The 18,381-nt window shown below is 56.4% G+C and overlaps 1 protein-coding gene across 5 annotated transcripts in view; it reads right to left on the bottom strand.

The window, feature by feature from the left end:
* Nucleotides 1–13,608, bottom strand: part of ZMIZ1 (zinc finger MIZ-type containing 1) — a 250,550-nt gene extending 236,942 nt beyond the window's left edge. For 4 of the 5 annotated variants that reach the window (XM_075564199.1, XM_075564198.1, XM_075564195.1 and 1 more), the window contains exon 1: nt 13,266–13,608. The gene's annotated coding sequence lies outside the window, so the exon portion shown is untranslated. The remainder of the gene's footprint in view (nt 1–13,265) is intronic. The other variant, XM_075564202.1, reaches the window with a different exon arrangement.
* Between the last annotated feature and the right edge of the window lie 4,773 nt (nt 13,609–18,381).

Here is an 18,381-nt window from a genome sequence, read left to right as displayed (position 1 = left end):
GGTAAACTTGGCAAATGGATGAATACACCCATCTTTCTTGAGCAACTGAGGCAGGAGGTGGAACAGAAGCACCCAGGTACCACTTGTCTCCTAGGGACCAGGCCGTGGGGGTTGCAGAGCGGCTGGGAAGTCTCATTCTCAGGCGAGAGGAGGAGCGATGAGTGGGAAACAGGAGCCCCCTCCCAGGGCACTGGTCTGTAGGCCAGGAAGGAAAGCAGGGCCCGGCCCAAGGGCCCTCCTCAATGCCCTGGCTAAGGAGGGCCTGGGGTACATGACAAGGAAGGAGGAGGAGAGGGGGGGAGAGAAAGAGGAGACCCACTGCTGCTAAAGTCCATTTCAAGTCACAGTGACCCTATAAGACAGAGGAGACTTACACCATTGGGTGGCCAAGGTTGTGATCTTTCCAGAAGCAGACACCACATCCAACTACCCTCTCTATTAGCAGGCCTGCGCTTTCACTGCTGTGCTATCAGGGCCCCTGGAAGAAAGGAGGCAGCTAGCCAAGTCTGCCTAATGTGCCTCCTTCCAGGCACACGGTGCCTGAATTGGCCAAGGAAGCACCCCCGGGAAGCTGGGGTGGAGGGAGAGCAGGCCACAGCCCACTTTTCAGCACCCTGATCTAGGAAATGGAGCTAAAGGCGTCAGACAAGCCAATTGTCCAGGATCCTCCTGCTCCAAGAATTGGGGCTTCTTTGAGTCCCCAATGCCCTGGAAGAGGCCACACCGGGCTGAAACTAGGGCTACATATTCAAACCACAGTCCAAGACCAGGTCAATCTCTTGTAGCCCGGAAGGCCAGGTAACTGGGCAAGGGTTCTCAGGTGGGTTTCTGGGAACGTGGTTTCCAAGATGACAGCTAGCCAACTGTAGGGCAGTCCTGCTGAGCCCGGATGGGAGAGAAGAGGAAGGGGAAATACCCTGGTTAGAGAGGCAGCCGCAGGTCTGGGACCCCAGGCCGGGGCGACTCCCGGAGAGGCACCGAGAACTGGGGCTCTTGGGAGGTGAGGATGAGAATGGCTCAGAGCCCAGCACCAGCACCAGCACCAGCAGAGAAGGCCGCCAGTGTGACGGTGAGGGCCTGGGTTTGGGCTCTATCTCTGCCCCAAACTTGCCTGTGACCTTGGGGAGGGGAGGCGCTTGACCCTCTGGGGTCAGACTCAGCAGCTAAGCGAAGGAGCGGACCTGGATTGTGTCCCAGGCCTTTCTGCGCTGGCACTGTCATCACTGCATGTGGTCATGCCACATTATACTCCTGACATAGCGACAGTGCAGCAAAGCACTGGCCTCTCATCTGATTCTTGTCACAGCCTCGGGCCTACAGGGAGCAAGCTGTGCCAAGAGCTCTGACTTCATGGGCAGGGCTCTTTTTCAAGAGACCCCAGGCCCCTGGGGAATTTGCTGATAGACCTCGGAGGCAGAAGCCAGCACCGAGGGGCTCAGCAGGCGCAAGATGCAGCAAGAACCTGGGCTGAAAGAAACTGTGCAGGAGGCACTCCCGCCCAATGGCCCAGAAGGCAGGTGCATATGGAAAAGCTCGGGAGATAACTTTCTGGACCCACTGCCATTTTCCTCTCTGGTCCCCTGCAATCTCACAGGGGCCCAGGTGCGTTAGAAGGCCGCCTCCTCCAGGAAGCCAGCTCTGCCCCTTACAGCCTTAGGTTCAGCCTAGAGGGGTGGTGGGAACGGGGCAGGAATCCCTTAGGGAAGAGCACTGAAAGGAGTTCCTAAGAACTAAGTCCCCTCTGTTCTTCACGGACCACAGGGAGACTAAGGGGGAGGCTCCGTGGAAGGCCTAACTTCCTAGCCTCAGAGAGCTGCTGGGGAGGCAGAGAGCACACTGTCCCCGGAGCCGTGAGAGACTTCTGTTAGAGCACCATGTGAGGGGTACAGAACACACAGCAGTGTGGATCCCACCAAGTTCCCTGGTAGTTTAGGGTTCAAAGGTCCCATAAATATTGGGAATAGTACTATGGGGAGCCCTTCTGTGGGGCCAGTCACCATAGTACAGGCATCTCCAGGGAGCCGGTGAGGTGAGACAGTATCTGCAGGGTGGAAGCTCTGAGAACTCCGGATGAGGAAAAGGCTCTGCAGCCCTCAAGACGATCAACCTCCAGCAGGCCTGAGCCTTCCACCTAAAGGTCAAGAGCGTGTAACCCAAAAACAAAGGTGTCTGTCCCAGGTCAGGTTGCAAAGTGCCCGACAGCGGTGCTTTTGTAGGAAGTCAACATGTGCTGAGACCACACAGTGTCAGGGTCCCCCTTCGCTGCCTCAGTCCCATCACCAAGTGCCAGGCAAGAAGTCACAATGACCTGTGTTCACCAATACTCGTGGCATCATTCCCAGTGGCGGAAACAGCCTCAGCATCCATCCACAGACGAGTGAACACATAGCAAAGCATACAAACAGAAAAGGGAATACTATTCAGTCAGAAAGAGAGATGAAATCCTGATAGGTGGCCCTGATGCACTGTGGAAACATTGCTGAAGGAAATGAATCAGTTGACAGGGGACAGATGTGGTCTGATCCTACTTACAGGATGTTTCCATGGTAAGCAAGCGGCTGCACAACAAGCTACCCCTAAGTAGGATCCCAGAAGGGTACCCAGGGAGGATGCGGAGATACAAAACCATTTGCTGCATACAGGCACACCTCAGTTGATGGCGCTCTCCCACGTCGAGTGCTGTGGAGATCGACGCCGGGTGACAACCCTGCATTAAAGAATTTCGTCAGCTCCGTTCTTTTCAACAGCAGAGGCTCATTTCAGGGCTCTGTGTCAAGTTTTGTTAATTGCCACAATATTCCACACTTTTAAACGATGCTAGCTCCACACTTAACAGATCCCAGTACAGTGTAAACACTTGTGTGTGCACTGGGAAAACGAAAATCTCCCAGGGCGCGCCCTCTTACGAATGACATCTACTTTCTTGAGGGGGCCTGGAATGGAATGTGCAGTATCTCCCACGTCTATTTGGATACATTTACTATGATCAGAAACAAACAGAGGCTCACCCTTAGTTCTTTGCTCCTTTCTTCTCCCAGGATAGAGGCAGAAGAGGATCCTGAAGTTCAAACCAGGCCCAAGCGGGCCAGGCAAAAGGGCAGGAGGGTGCTGGGTGAGGAGCTCCCTGCGGGCCACGAAGCCCACATCTCAGCATCCCCAGAAAGACAAGGTGGGAGGGCTGTGGGCTGGGAGGCATCAAGTTGCCTGGCCTGTGGTCCTCTAGGGCCCTGGCAGCACAGGGCCCAGCTGCGACTTGTATGCCCCCAGACCTTCGCTGCTCTCCCTCCTCACAGCAAGTAGCAAGACAGCTAATGTGCTGAAAAGATTTCGGATAGCAAGGTATCCAGAAAATAAGGGCGCTTTTTGTGTATACATGTGGTAGGGGCGGGGGATGCACTCCCCACAGTTCCAAAGAGGAAATGTTAACAAGCATGGGGTAAACAGGTTTTACTGCCAGCAGGGCTGAACTGGACCTCAACCGAGAGGCCGGAAGCCCTAAACGAGTGCTTCCAGGCCCATCTAGAACAGGAGCTGGGCAAGGAACTTCCTTCCTCCACCCTTCTCTGGAGCTTTCTCTGGGGATGTTGGTCCGTAGACATCAAATCCATAGGTGGAGGGGGAGAGCCGATGGCTCTTGGGGACAGAAGGCCTTGTGTCCCCGGAGCCTGACCACTGACTTATGGCATGGGGAAAGACCCTTCCCCTGGCCTGTCTCTTCACCAGTAGAATGCTGGCTGGATCAGAAGCACCGACTTGTCTTCCTAAATGGTTTAGAGCCGGCCACAGAGGTCACGCAGGTGAGAAAGAGCGGTAGGCTGTGTGAGCAGAGACCACAGAGCGATGACACAAGTATGACACCCCAGGGCCAGTAGTTCCAAGCCCGGGGCCAAGGCCATATGTGTCTGCATTCGGGTCATTCTCTCCAGGGGAAAACAACACTGAGCACCTAGTTCACGGGTCCCACGGCTCCCTGCAGGTCAGGGACTGAGGCCCTTCCAACTCTGACAGCTGGTCAGTCTTGGAGGCCATCTCTAGGGACAAGGCAGAGGTCCGACCCTGCTGGTCAGTCGGCTTTGCTCTCAGGATTGCCCGGCCACAAATGGACTTGTGGACTGAGGGAGCAGAGAGAGAGAGAGAGAGAGAGCTATCAGTGAAAGCTGGCTGGCAGAGATGCACAGGCCTGAACGCAGGTAGACCTCAGAGGTTCACTGCCAAGCAATCTGGTGGCAAGAGCATTTCTGTCTGGGTCACTCCCCACCATTCCGCATGCCCATTGGGAAGGTAGGTCTGCAGCACTAAGCTATCCAGCTGAGCGAGCTCTAGAGGACCATCTAGATTAGCATTCTCTAAAATGCTGTTCCAGTAGCTTTAATAGTAATTTTTCAGAAGTGTGGTGTGAGGGGTGACCCCGAGTTTGAGTACGGCTGGGTAAGATGAAAACCTCTTTCCTCAAGACTTCTTGGGCTGGTGAATCGGGCTAATAATTTCTCAGAAGAGGAATGTGCTCTGCTGGCCTCCTTGTGGGGCACAGGTGTGCCGGGAGAACCAACCCACTTTGAGAAGTCATGCTGTGGCCTCAGATGAAGATACTGAGGCCTGGAGGGGCTCACGAGCATCATTATGTCCCAAAGCCTGACCTCCGCAGCAAACATTCTGAACCACAGTTCATGGTCTCCAAAGTCTGGCCCCTGCCCATGACCCACACAGGATGAAAGTGAGAGCAAGGTAGTACCAGCCTCAGCACCAAGTGTGAATTGTAAACTGAGGTTCTCAGGTAGGAACCAAGCACAAACCTTGCCGACAGGCACTGGCTTCGTGAGCAGGGTGAGTTAACAAAGACGCGGGTAAGGGCAGGTGGCCTCTCAAGGGGACTGGACAGCTGCTTGTGACCAAAGGAGAGCTACTGTTGTTGTCAGCTGCCATCAACATGGCTCCCGGCGACCACACGGTGCAGAACGGAACTATTCTGCAGGGTTCGCGAGGATGCGATCTTCCAGAAGCAGGGTGCCAGGCCTCTTCTGAGGCTTCTCTGGATGGATCAGAATGAACCACCCACCGTTTGGTGAACAGAAGTCTGGAAGCCTAGAACCCAGGTCCAGCTTGGTTTGGTCACTAATGTAACAGGGACCTTGGGCAGTTTCCCTCACCTCACCTCACCTCACCTCTCTGAGTCTGCCCGCTGGAGGAAACATGGTAATAATCACACCATGGTAGCTGCAACCACGGCAATGACTATGGTTAGCAGGTGTGGTGCACTTGCTATGCGACAGGCACTCTGTGGCTCCATCATTGCAACTCAAGGAGAAGGCAAGCCAAGAAACCACACTCACTGCCATCAGGCGATGTCGACTCATCATGACCCTATAGGACAGGGTAGACTTGCCCCTGTGAGTTTCTGAGGTTTTTAAACTGCTTACAGGAGTCCAAAGCTCTGTCTGTGTCCCGCAGAGCCATGGTGGTTTCAAACTGCGGTCCTTGCAGTTAGCAACCCATCTGGTAACCACGACACCACCAGGGTTCCTAGAGGAGAAGGCAGCTGGTTACCATTATACTACAGTTTCACACACAGGGAGCCTAAAGTTGAAGACGTGAAAGAGGGGCTGTGCAAAGTCAGCCAGTTCACAAATGGTGGCATTAAGATTTGGACACCGGCAATCTTGAGAAGAAGAAAGTATGTCATTGAGTCAATCTGGACTCATGGGGACCCCGTGAGGGACAGAGGAGAACAGTGCTGGGTAGGGTTTTCGATGGCTGACTTTTCTGAGGTGGATCACCAGGTCTTTCTTCCACAGCTCCCCTGAGTGGACACAACCCACCAGTCTTTAGGTTAGCAGCTGTGGGCATGAACATTTGTACCACCCAGAGATTCCTAGTTGGATGAGAATCAGAAGCAAATTGGTTGCCCAAGAAATGCTGGCTGTTAGTATATTTTCTGTGGACCTCCTAAGGTGGCCCTGATATTCATGATGCCTGGCTTTTAAATGTACATAACAGCAGGGGTATCACAACATGACCTCAATGGAATGCCACTCCTCCCTCTCCCAGATAATTTGAACCTTATTTGGAGGAGACAACCTGGCCCAGGGGGACCATGCCACCATGGGATTGGTCCAGGTCCCTTCACCTCTCTGGCTGGAAAGCCCCTGCAAGGGCCCTTCCCTCTGGAAAAGGTCAGGACGGAGTTTAAGGACCTGCTCCCAGAGGCCTCCAAGCCAAGCCCTGAGTCCCTCAGCCAGACTGCTGAGGTCAGCACATACCATGTGTGTTTGTGTGTGTGTGTGTGTGTGTGCGCGCGCCTCCCGCTGTGGCCAACATCCACCTAGGAGCAAGGGCAGGAGACTGGATGGGAATCTTGAGGGCAGGGCGGGATACATACAGGCACCTGGCTCCTCTTGCTCCTCCCCTTCCTTATGTGCTCTGACCTGGCCCTGACACAGGTGACTCAAGTGGATTGAGAGTCCCGCAGAGGAAGTGACAGCAGGTGGATTATGGAATGAAAGGCCACTACGGGCCAGCGGGCATTGGCTCTCCACAGAATGCAGGTCAGCAAGAGGAGGCAGAGGAAGTCCACATGTTCTTGACCCGAACAAGCCTTGGCAGACAGAAAACCATGTCTCCTCCCTAGTAGCATGCTTTTCAGCCTAACTCCCTCAAATCTGCAGTGCAATCCACCTACCGTTGCCTGTCAAGGAAAATGCTCTGGCCTGGGCTCTCCAGCCAACCCAGACGTGTCTGCAGCTCTCCTAGATGCACAAGATCCAGGCATTCTGCTGGAAGCAACCCATCTGTATTCCTTACCCCGTGTGCTCAAAAACAAGTCCCACCCTTTCCAGGCCCAGCTGCCCTACCCATGTCAAAGAAGGAAGAGGATTTATGTTTGAGCTCGGAGGGGTGGCTGAGGGCCTGTGCCTGGCCAACAGGAGATGCTCAATAAATGTTTAATGAACCTGGAGTTCCAGGTCCAACTCAGTTACTAATTCGATGCTGACCTTGGAGGAGGCCGAGTGTTCCAGGCTCCCAATAGTTCAGTTTCCCGACTTAGAAAAGGCCCACCCCAATTCTACACTAGCTTCTTAGGGTCTCCAACAGGGTCAGACTGAAAGGATCTTCCCAGAAGTCTCTCCTTGCTCCAGGGTTAAGTGGAGGGTAATAAGTGACTGCAGGGAACCTCCCCAGCAGGTGTCAAGTGTCAGACCCTGTTCCTGAGCACCTGCCAGCTTCTGTGGGTAGATGACTGAAGTTGTTGGGAAATGAGAACGGGGTTGGGGGAGGAGAGGGAGTAGATGCAGTTTAAGTTTAAGCCACCCACCAAAAAATAACTGAGGAAGAAGTAACACTGTGAGTTTAAGGAGAGGGTATTTACACACACACACACACACACACACACACACACACACACACATCAACCCCCCCCCCCCCATATTTCCTGGCAAAGCAGCAATCTTCAGGGAATGGAGCCATCCAAGGCCAACATGTCTGGGAAAGATGGGCGGGGCGGAGAGAAATGCCTCCATGGCCCAGAGGCAGGCCTGGCTGCTCCGGGGAACCCTGCCAGCAGAAGGGAGAGACAGTGTGAGCACATGGCTGCTTGGTGGGCTCAGGTACAGGGCGAGGATTAGTAGCTGCCACCCGAGGAGCAAGCTTGGAAATATACGACCTACCTTTGGGGACAGACGTCTCTAGAAGACTCTTACCCCCATCACAGCTGCATGGGTCCCTAGTGCCTAGGCAGTTCCAGACATTCCCTTAGGGCTCAAAGGACAGGGATCGCCAGACCACAAGACCTGACAGTCTGCCACTGGCAGCTATCAAGGCCCTGGGCCAGCCCCCTCTCTGGATCTCAGTTCCCCCATGCGTCCAGTGACAGGGTTGAGCTGGATGACCTCCAAGGGTCAGGCCTATTCTGACAATCCATGATGTTAAGGTTCTACAAACATAACACCTATGATCCCCTCAGGCCCCTGCCCCAGGGACCTAGGAAGGGAGTCCTGAGTTCTCAGCTGATTGATGGGCTGGGGTAGGGTTGGCGCCGAGTAGAGTCCCCACACCGTCTGTCCTCAACAGCCTGCCACGGCTGAGACCGTCAAGTGGTTACAATTACAGCTGGGCTAACAGGATTAGGGGCGCATTGAAATCTAAGAAATCTAATTAGCTCAGACACCCCAGCCTCTTCCAGCAAGACCCAGCTGCAACCCCGGCAGCTGTGCCCGACAGGTGGGGCCCGGGGCCACATTCATTACCAGCGCAGGTGTGCAGACTGGGCCAGGCTACCTGGAGCGCTCTCTCTCTTAGTCTGCCTGGCTGCTCTCAGCCAGTGACCCTGAGCTGAGCGCCAGCAAACCAGGCACAGGGTGGAGAGGCAGGAGAGGTGGTGTTAAGGGGGCCAAGGACCCCCAGGGTGGTCACCCCACACAGTGGCTGACTCAGCCAGAGGAGGGGAAGGCTGAGTCAACATCTGCATCTATAGAAACCACCTCAGGCTTAGGAGAGCGTTGAGACCCAAGAGGCTGGGAACACCTCTCCATTCTGCTCCTTAATGAACCATGAAGGAGACCAACACAGAGTCAGAGGACTGTTGGAATCAATCTCAGAGCTTCCTCCTCTGTTAAATGGGGGTAATTTCAGAGTTGAACTGGGTGACCTCCAAGGAGCCACACTGCTGTCATTAGGGTGAAAAACGGTTGGAAAATGCTTCCAAACCCACCAGGACCCTTGCAGAGCAGCAAAGCTATGGTTTCGGGCTGTCACTGTGCACCCTGGGGCGAATTATTTATTTGGATGACCCCCCCCCCATGGGCCTCTCAACTCCTACAGAAGAGGAACCATCTTAAACATCCAGGCCCTCCCATGGGGCAGGACTCCTCACACTGTGGGTTCTTCATAAATATTTGTGGCCACAGTGGTAGGACCCTGACCCAGCCTACTCCCCACTAGGCCCAGTGCAAGGAGACAAAGTACTGAGAGGAACCACGACAACGACAGCAAACCCCTTAAGCAGATCCTTCCACAGTTCTCATAGCCCGCTCCCGACAAAGGCTGGACTCGATCATGTGAAAAGCGTTCAGGAGAACGAGTCTGCAGTCTGGAGGACCCCGGCACTGAGTGAGGGTTGAGAGGTGCCTCCTTCTAGAAAACCATGTTGGCTCAGCTGTCTGTGGATGGCAGAGGCTTCCTGGAAACAAGGCGAGATCTCTGTCACATGAAGCATGTAAGCCAAGGCTAGACAATCAGTTGCCAAGAGGGAAACTTGTATGGGGGAGCAGCTTCTAGCATCTTCAAGCCTTCTGTGCTCCATCCATTCTGCACGTCATGTCTTCAGAGGATACACACGTGCCTGAGGCTTTTTTGTGCACACACCCACCGAAGTGAGATGAGAGAGGCTGAGATAAAGAGGCTGAGGCCCCATAGTGTCCTCCCAGCCTTAAACAGCCAGCCACCTCCTTTCCAACTTTCTCAGGAAATGATGAGTTTCCTGATTCTTCCCTAGAACCAGTGCCTCTTGTTTATTTTCTCAACCTTCCTTCAAGCTCCATGACTGCAGGGTCCAACCTCAAAATTGCACATTGAGCCCACAGTCTGGCTGCTGCTCTCAGGGGCTCCTATGACAAAGTGTGTGCCCCTCCTAAGAGTGTGGGCAGGGGCACGATGTCCTACTGTGAAGTCGGAGCAGTCACAGGGCAAGACTACAACCCGGGCTACTTACAGCAGTCTTTATTGTCCACGCAAAAGCTAAGGAGCCTCATCAGGATGAAGTGATAGGAGCAAGGCGAGGCCCCTCAGAGCAAAGCTATGGAGGAAAACGGATGGGGTTCAGGGCCTGATTCCTGGTGAGAGGGCACGCTGAGAAGCTTCTGGCTATGCACTAGTGGGTGCCTGAGAACCCATACAGCAAACTCACTCCCTGAGACTGCCCACTGATCCTCGGCCAAGGTCAAAGAACCCTGTACCCAGTTCTTCACTCACACACAGGTATTCTAAGTGTCTTCCTACCTCCCCCTCTCCCTCACCCCACCCCACCCCACCCCATTGTCAATTCAAGGGGAAATGTGAAATGTGCAACTCTTTGTGACCAGGTTCTTCACACAGAGATTCTTCAGGATGAGTGACTCACCGACATCTGTCAGTTCTAAGTTGGGGCACATCACGAGCACCAGTTAGGGATAGAGATTTGGGGTGTGTGAGTGTGTGTGTGTGTGTGTGTGTGTGTGAGAGAGAGAGAGAGAGAGAGAGAGAGAGAGAGAGAGAGAGAGAGAGAGAGAGAGAGAGAGAGAGAGACCTGTGGCTCTATGACGTCCTGACCTTTCTTCCCTTTGCTCTTGGCATTGAGAGCAAAGCCTCCGCCCCTCTTTCCTCAGGAGGGAAGAGGAACATTCTGACCCTACCGAGAGGCCAGCAGACTTTTTTGTACAGACAAGGCTATTCAATTTCCTCTAAATTCAGCAATTTCTAATTCCCAACTCTTCTCAGTCAGTGCCCCAACACCCTAATCCCAAGAAGAAGAAGAAAAAAAAGTTTTAAACTCCCCCTAGTTACTGCCACCAACTCACAGAAGTCTCAGATGTTTGAGATTTACATGTGAAAACAGGGTTTCATCACCTTGTAACTTGGGACAAGGAGAACCTTCTGTATTTTCCGGAAAAAAAACAACAACAACAAAACCCAACTGAAATCATCAAACTGAGAAGAAAACACCATCTCTCTCCAAATGTATTCCCCCAGCCCCAAAGTTACACGTGCTCTGTGGCAGACACGGAGCCATGGCTTTCAATGTGCCTTTTGTTTGATGCTGGTGTTTCAACATCCTCAACTTGAAGAGAGAAAGGTCACACAACCGGGCTTCAGGCTTTCATAAACCCAGCCAGGAACAGGCAAGCAAAGGGCCTAGAATCCTCCAGACTATGGACCCCCTCAAAATCCAGCCAGGGGCTTACTCTGTCATCTAAACTTTCCCTGTAGCTTGCAAGCAACTTTTAGACCCCTGGGACCAGATATATGCCAGAGAACAAAAGTGGAATCCAGAGAACACAAGCTGGCCAAGCTGCAGGGTTCTCCAGCCACAAAACCAGCCTCTCTATCTGTACCTTAAAAAATACTACACAAACCCAGGCACCTCTGGGAACAGCCTCTGGCCTCCTGCCCTGCCCTGTGTAACCAGCCTGTCCTCACACCCACAGAGGAGACAGAACTGGTTAACCCTTTGGTCCAGCAGGGCCCGTTCCCAAGTCCCAGGTTGCAGCAAGGAGACCAACTCTTGCTCAAGAGAACCCTTCAGAAAACCCTTGGCACCAGGAGGCAGCTTGGAGTGGCTCTGCCCTTGGCACTTGGCCAAGCAGAGCCCTTGACAGGCTTCTTCTGCTCACGGCCCTTTTTAAAGCTCTCTAGGTTAGGCTCTACTCTCCCAGAGGGTTCCAAATGGCCATGGCAGAAGGGAGAGAAGGGAAAGGCTGGCAGAGTAGTGTCCTTGCCTGCCAGTCTGGCCGCCAGCTTTTCAGAAGACCTCTGAGGGAACATTTGTTTGGGCTGCCAAGTTAAATCTTCCTCCCTCATGTCAGGGCATTGGAAAAGCAGTCAGGGGAGAGGAGAGGGGGAGCGCAGGGGAAGGAGCAGCGGGAGGGAGAGAGGAAAGAGGGAGGCAGGCGGGGCTGGGGGCAGGCAGGAGGGGGTATGGGCAGGCTCACAACCCCAGTTACTCTGGCATGGAGGCACTGACTACCCAGGAAGCTGGTGGCTGCGGGCTCGCACAGCCTGGACTCCAGGCACCAAAGCAGAATTCCCGGGCAGGCGCAGGGTGCCAATGGCTCTCAGTCCCCACCCGGGGAGAGGCCCTCTCTAAGGGCCCCCCTGGAGGGCAGAGGCAGAACGGGAAGGCACAGAAGGAAAAAGTTTGCCTCGGGAGAGGGCTAGGGCAGGCGGCCCTGCCATTTGGGTAAGCAGCTCCCGGATTGGGGCGGGGGGGGGCGGGGAACGGGTTGGGGGGCGGACCAGCTGCCCTGGCGCGCCCCCGCCCGCCCGCCGCCCTCCCTCCTGGTTGTTTACATTCCTGGAGTGTCTTTTAAACCCCTGGCTGAGGCCAGCTCCTGGCCTTCACCGAAGGCTGTTGGGCAGTCTCCTGTGAAAACCTACTCGTGCACAATGGCGGGGAAGGCGGCCGCCCCTCGCCTGCGCCCCCGCCGCTTCGGGGTGGGTCCTCTGCCCGTGGCACTGCGCCCTTTCTCCGCCCCGGCCAGCTTCCTGGACAGATGTCCCCGGCGAGGGGGCGACCCGCGCCCGCGCCCCAGACGCTGAGGCCGAGCTCCCCACTGATTTCTCCCCAGACACCAGGAATGTGAGACAAGCTTCCAGAGCCCGCTCCCCACCACAGCTCCAGCCCCGGCCCCCCCCACCCCGACCTCCCACTCCCCCGGGGCCGCCGCCGCCGCCGCCGCCGGAGACAGCAAGGAAGAAAGAACAGGAGGAAATTACTTTCGTATTTGCAACCCGCGCGCGTGCGCGCGCACACACACGCACACGCCCGCGCGCCCGCGCTCCTCTTCCCTCGGCGCTCTCCTCCTGGCCCGGGGCGCCCCGCCAGGCATTCATTGGCTTTAGCGCCCCTCCGGTTTCCAAAGACCTCCTCGAAGCCCTGAACACACTACCCCACGATCCCCGCTCGTACCGCGCGCCGGCTCTAGCCCAGCCACCCGCACACAAACAACTTAACCGCGCCCCACCTCCCATTGACGAAAGTGTGTTTCCTGGGGAATCGGATGCACAACTTAACACGACCACCCTGGGCAGCCCGCATATTCCCGCACCTGGCCCGACGGCCCCCGGGTACACTCAGGTGCACAACTTAGCGTCCTTCCTGGCCCCCCGCCAGCGCCGGTCCTTCGCTCCCCGGCGCCCCGTCCCTCCCCGGAGCCTCGGTCCGGCCGGTTCGCCACGGACAGAGCGAGGGCTGGAGGCGCGCGGGCAGGAGGCGGGCAGCAGTTCCGCGCGCGCACTACCGCACTCACGCCGGGCACACACGCCCCGAGCCCCGGCCCCGCGCGCAGCCCCTGCGGGATCGGCGCAGCTCAGTGGTTCCCGACCACACGGGCCTCGGTCCCCGGCCGCCGCGGAGGGCTCGGCTGAGCCCCCGTCGCCAACCTTCCGCCTCCTTCGAGGGCCACGGCGTACAAGGGAAAAACCCCAGCACTCGGCGCCCCACGCTCGCCCCCGGAGTCCGCGAGAAGATGGAGGAAGCGCCAGGGCAGCGGGAAGCCCAGCTCTGTCCCCAAACTTACCGGGCACCCCGAGAGCCGCCGCCGCCGCTGGAGGACGCACCGCTGCGGCCGCCGCCGCCGCCGGGCAGGGCCGACTCGGGCCCGGAGGGGCGCAGGGAGGGCGCCCCGATCCGCTCCGCTTGGACTCTGGCTCTGGGCTCTGGCTCCCGCTCCGCGTCGGCCGGGGCTGGGGTCACCGCGCTGCGCCGGCGCTGCTAACTAGCTGGCCCGCTCGCGGCTGGCTCGCCGGGTCGCAGGCTCTCCCGGGCGCCCGCTGCCGCCGCTGGCTTTTTTAATGTCCACAGACAGTGAAAAGGAACTCGGCGTTGGGGGTGAGTAAGTGAATCAACTCGCCCGGAGCCGAGCAAGTTGAAGTGTCAGATTACATTGGCTATTCTATTTCCAAAGGGCCCCGCGCCGCCGAACGTCCGTAAAATCCGGTGCGGAGTTTGCGGCGGAGCGGGGCGCTGCAGCCGCCGCCGCCAAGTGCTCTCTGCTCGCGCTGCTCACTGCGCCCTCGCTGCTCACTCTCCCTTTGCGTGCAGGCTGTCTTCCCTTTTGGCGTCGGCGTCCCTTTCCCCTTCCTTTGCTCTGTTCTTGGATCTCGGTCCCCTCCAAGGGCTTTTGCTCAACGACTGACGGCCTCCGCCCCCCTTTCGCGCACCTCCCTTTTTTCCTATCCTCCGCCCCCTACCCCCTCACCCCTCCAGCTAGTTTGGACACTGGGAGAAATTCTGGGCACTGAAGAGGCCAAATTGAAGAGGTGGTAGCATTAGCCAAGCTTCCCGGGGAAGTCTCAGTCTCTCTCTCTCTCTCTCTCTCTCTCTCTCTCTCTCTCTCTCTCTTTCTCTCTCTCTCTGTCTGTCTGGACGATCGAGGCCGCGGTGGCTGTCCAGTACAAGATCCAGGGTGAGTGGCTGACAGGGTTTGCGAAGCCTTCCCCAGGAGGCGACTTGGAGGTTGTCCCTAAAGCCCGGGCACTGGCCACGCAGGATTCCCCAGGGCGCCGGTGCGGGCTACTGGACCGCGGTCTGGGGGACGGCTAGGGGCGGGGGCGGGGCGCGACAGTCCGGCCGAGCGCGCGCAGACGGGCAGGGGACGGTTGGAGCAGGACTCACACCCGACCCTCACCCACAGACCCCCAGGGGCGAAGGAGGCGTCCATCCGCCTCTGCCCACGCACGCTCCCCGAACGCCGGTGGGGGGCCCCCTCGCGGGCTTGCCGGCGCGGACATGCTCCCGGGGGCATCCAAGTTGCGCCCACTTGGGCTCACGTCCTCTCGCACTCACACGGGAACTCCTACACACGCGGCCACCACCTACAGCCTTGTACACGCGCGCGCACACGCGCGCACACCCCCACACGCTCACGTATACATTACTCACGCATTTGCCCACATCCACGGCCATAACAAGTACATCCGCACAGTCATGCAATTGCACACACACTTGCAAAGCGTGCACTTAAAACCCAAGTCACGCATCTCCTCACGGTCACGAGCACATACAGACACGCGTACTCCCCTTCCTTTCTCCACACTTCTATCCCCAGCCCCCCAGCCCATTTGCAACGCTCCCGATCCCAAGTCCAGATCCGCAACCGCACGGCCCCCTGTGGCGCAACACGCGCACGCCCACACTCCTTTCCAGCGGCCGACGCGAGAGGCTTTGGCCCAAGCCGCTTCAGATTCCAGGTGTGGCGGGGACTCCGCGCTCCACGTTTTGCAGGCCGCCGCGGTGTCGGAGGCGAGGCCAGGCGAGGAAGGGAGCTGGAATAACAAAGGCAAGTTAGGTAAAGCGCGAGGGGGCGCAGCCCGGCCCGGCCGCGGGGGGAGCCCTCCGCGGCCCGGGCTCCGGAGGCTGAGGGGTCGTGGGCCACCGGAGCCAGAGGAGGGAGACGAAGGGGGCGGGGGGCGCGGGATCGGGCCGTGGCGTGACGTCAGAGAACAATGGCACTGCCGGGGAGCAGCGGGCGCAGGGAGGCGGTCGCGATGGGGGTCTCCCCTCGGGGCCTGGGGCGAGTGGAGGATATCCTGCCCGGCTCGGGCCACCGCCTGATTGACGAGGCCCCTATAGGAGTACGGACGTGCCCCGCAGTCTCTCGGGTCGCTGGGCCTCGTGGGCAGGGAGCTGGCCCAACAGGGGCTGCTGGTCAGAGCACACCCCTCCCCTCAATTTTGAATATCCTTCCAAGGGTTTCTCTGACCTCAGCTTGAACTCCGTCAGGGCCGGGGAGATCACTCCTTCCACCTCCCAGGGAGAAGAGGCAAAATGAATTTGTCAGCTCTGAATTCATTTCCAAGGCTCTGCTAGTCTGACAGCCAGCAAATTCAGCCTGGAATTCCTGAGCGCTCTGAGGATTGCGGCTCGGATCCTCAGAGGGTGATGCCACCAACCTCCCACATTTCCCAGGGGGAGATTCCGTCTGCCTCTGCCCTTGGGTCCCGAAGGAAACGCCCCTCTCGGAGGCTTTATCCCCTCACCTGCCACATGGACAATTACCTATCACCTCTGCTCCTCCTGCACAGGTGGCAAATGGACATCCCTGGGGAGGGTGCTGCTGTGAATGTGTTTCCAGATCTGTGGGGACACCGAAGAGGCATGGTCCCAGCTTGTTCCTGTGGGGGCTGATGAGCCTGTCCCAGACCTTATGGAGGGCCTTCCACTTGCTGAATGGTGGTTGGAATCTCAGCTACTCCGCTCACAGAGCAGAAAGCCACCCCCATCCAGTGTGTGAGTGTTTAAGAACTTGAGGTATAGCGATGTGGGTCCAGCTTAAATTAAGCCAATGGTAATGAGGGACAGCCACCTCCAGGAACTGGGAAATGCTGGTGACCTTGTGGTGACCACTTACTTTCCAAAGCTTCTGTCCAGAAGTCCCCCCCCCCACCTGTGTTCTTTGCAGCTGGAAAGCATGAAGTGTCAAAAGAGGGCAGAAACAAGTCTGGATGAAGAGTCAGGAGTGTGTGTGGGTGTAGGGGCGGGATCCCAGTCCTCCCCAGCCTGGCATGTATAGCACTGTACGGTAGCAGGTCTGAGTAGTGGAAAGTACAGCTGGTAGTCTCGGAACCTGGACTTCAATCCTGGTGTTCTGAGGCTCTTGCTTTCTCCACTTATCCATTAGGTTGAGAATAAGGCAGGGGTTTGGGGATGGGATCCCTACAGATCTTGGGGAAAGCTCTAACTTATTTAGTGCTTTCTGGGTGCCGTGGCACTGATTTGGCACCAGTGAGCATTTGCTGACTGAATTTTCACATTGCTTTGATGTAGGGCCTATGACTATCCTGCCTTCATAGGACACTGCACGGGACTTGACCATAGATAGCAAAATTTGAACTCAAACGCTTCAGCCCCAGCTCTGCATCACCAAGCGTGTTTCGCCATTGACTCCTGTGTAGCCCTAGACCAGTTGCTATCCGTCGCTGGGTCTCTATAAACGGAGGGCAAGGTCTGATCATGACAGGGGGGCCTGTTTGGAGATTGTCTCCTGGGCCCACACTCACTCAGCTTACCTTCTAGGACCCTGGGGGTCAGGGTGGGGGGGCACAGGGAGGACAGCATCATCACCTTCAGCCATGAGATGAGGAAGAGAGATCCTGCTCAGCCCATGCAGACCTATAAATCACCTGGGTCTCAGAACAAGACAAGGGCTGAGTGGGGCCTGCTTGCACTGCCCAGACAAGCTTGCCAAGTCTACCTTCAGAGCAGAATCAAGTGCTATTAATTTCCTGCCTCATGGGAGCCACCAGAGGGTGAGGGGGTGGGCGTGTCATTGCTTCAGCATGGGCTCCGGGAGGGCGAGGAAGGCCTGTGGTGTGAGTGGAGAAACAAGACCTGTCAGGGTACAGTATCTGTGGCCTCTTCTGCCCAATGGCCTCTGAGGGTCAGACATGGGGAAGGCTAAGGTAGGCTCATGTATCCAGGGCTGACATCCTACCTCTGTGGGAATGTCTTCTCTATCTCTCTTCTCCACCCCTTAAACTGCCCCAACCTACCTCCCTCCCCTGAAGGGAGCCAGGTAGGTCCTCCTCGAACTGGGACTCAAGGGACTGAAGGAAAGCCACCTGTATTGAGTGCTTACTGTGTACTTGCACTTTGGAAACTTCTCTCTTCCCATCCTCACAACAACAATCACTGTTGTAATTGTTAGGTGCCATTGACTCAGCTCTGACTCACAGTGACAACAGAAGGACACACCCCCTGGTCCTATGTCATCTTCATCATTGTTCTGAGGTTGAGCCCCCTGTCGCAGCCACTGTGTCAACCTGGCTTGTAAGGACCTTCCTCTTTGTCGCTGCCCCTCTGCTTTACCCAGCATAATGTCCTTCTCTAGGGACAGGTGTCTCCTGACAATACACCCAAAGTACATGAGACGAAGTCTTGCCATTCTTGCCTCTAAGAAACATTCTGGCTGTACTTCTTCCAAGACAGATCTGTTTTTGCTTTTGGCAGTCCCTGATACTTTCAATATTTTTCACCAACACCATAATTCAAATGCATCAATTCTTCTTTGGTCCTCCTTATTCAATGTCCAACGTTCATGTGCACGCCTATGAGGTGATGGGAAATACCGTGGCTTGGGCCAGACACGCCACAAACTAGAAGGTGTAGTTCTCAAAGTGTATGACATACAGTAAACACTTAATAAATGTGATTTTCCTCAAGTCCCTTGAGTCCCAGTTCGTGGGGTGACCTCACTCCCTGCAGGGGCAGTGGGGATAGTGGTTGTGGTTTGAGGGGTGAAGGAAAAGAACTCAGAAAGGTTAAGTGACCCACTCAGCATCTCATTGCCAACTGAGTTGGCTGCAGATCCAGGTCGGTCCTAGTCCTCAGGGTTGAGAACAGGGATTTTCCCTCATCTTGTTTCCAGGTTATGTACTGACAAGGTGACATTCTAGGTACTTGGGTAGAATTAAGACCCTTGTCGACGCACTCAGGAAGTAATTGGAGCTCCCCCTGTGGCTAGTGCGGTAATAGTTTCACTCGCTGCACGCAGGCAGCCTTTGGGTCCTTCCAAGGTCCACCAGAGACGGGGTGTTGCCTACAGCACTTCAGGCTCCCCTGGTCTACCTACTCATTGAGTTCCAATCACTTTGTTCCCTCCATTCTCTGAGCCCACACCTCCTCAGTCTCCAAGC

The sequence above is a fragment of the Tenrec ecaudatus genome, chromosome 12, assembly GCF_050624435.1.
Source record: "Tenrec ecaudatus isolate mTenEca1 chromosome 12, mTenEca1.hap1, whole genome shotgun sequence".
NCBI classification, from domain to species: domain Eukaryota; kingdom Metazoa; phylum Chordata; class Mammalia; order Afrosoricida; family Tenrecidae; genus Tenrec; species Tenrec ecaudatus.
The sequence above is the reverse complement of the archived record's forward strand: the minus strand, read 5'-3'. Positions and strand labels throughout refer to the sequence as shown.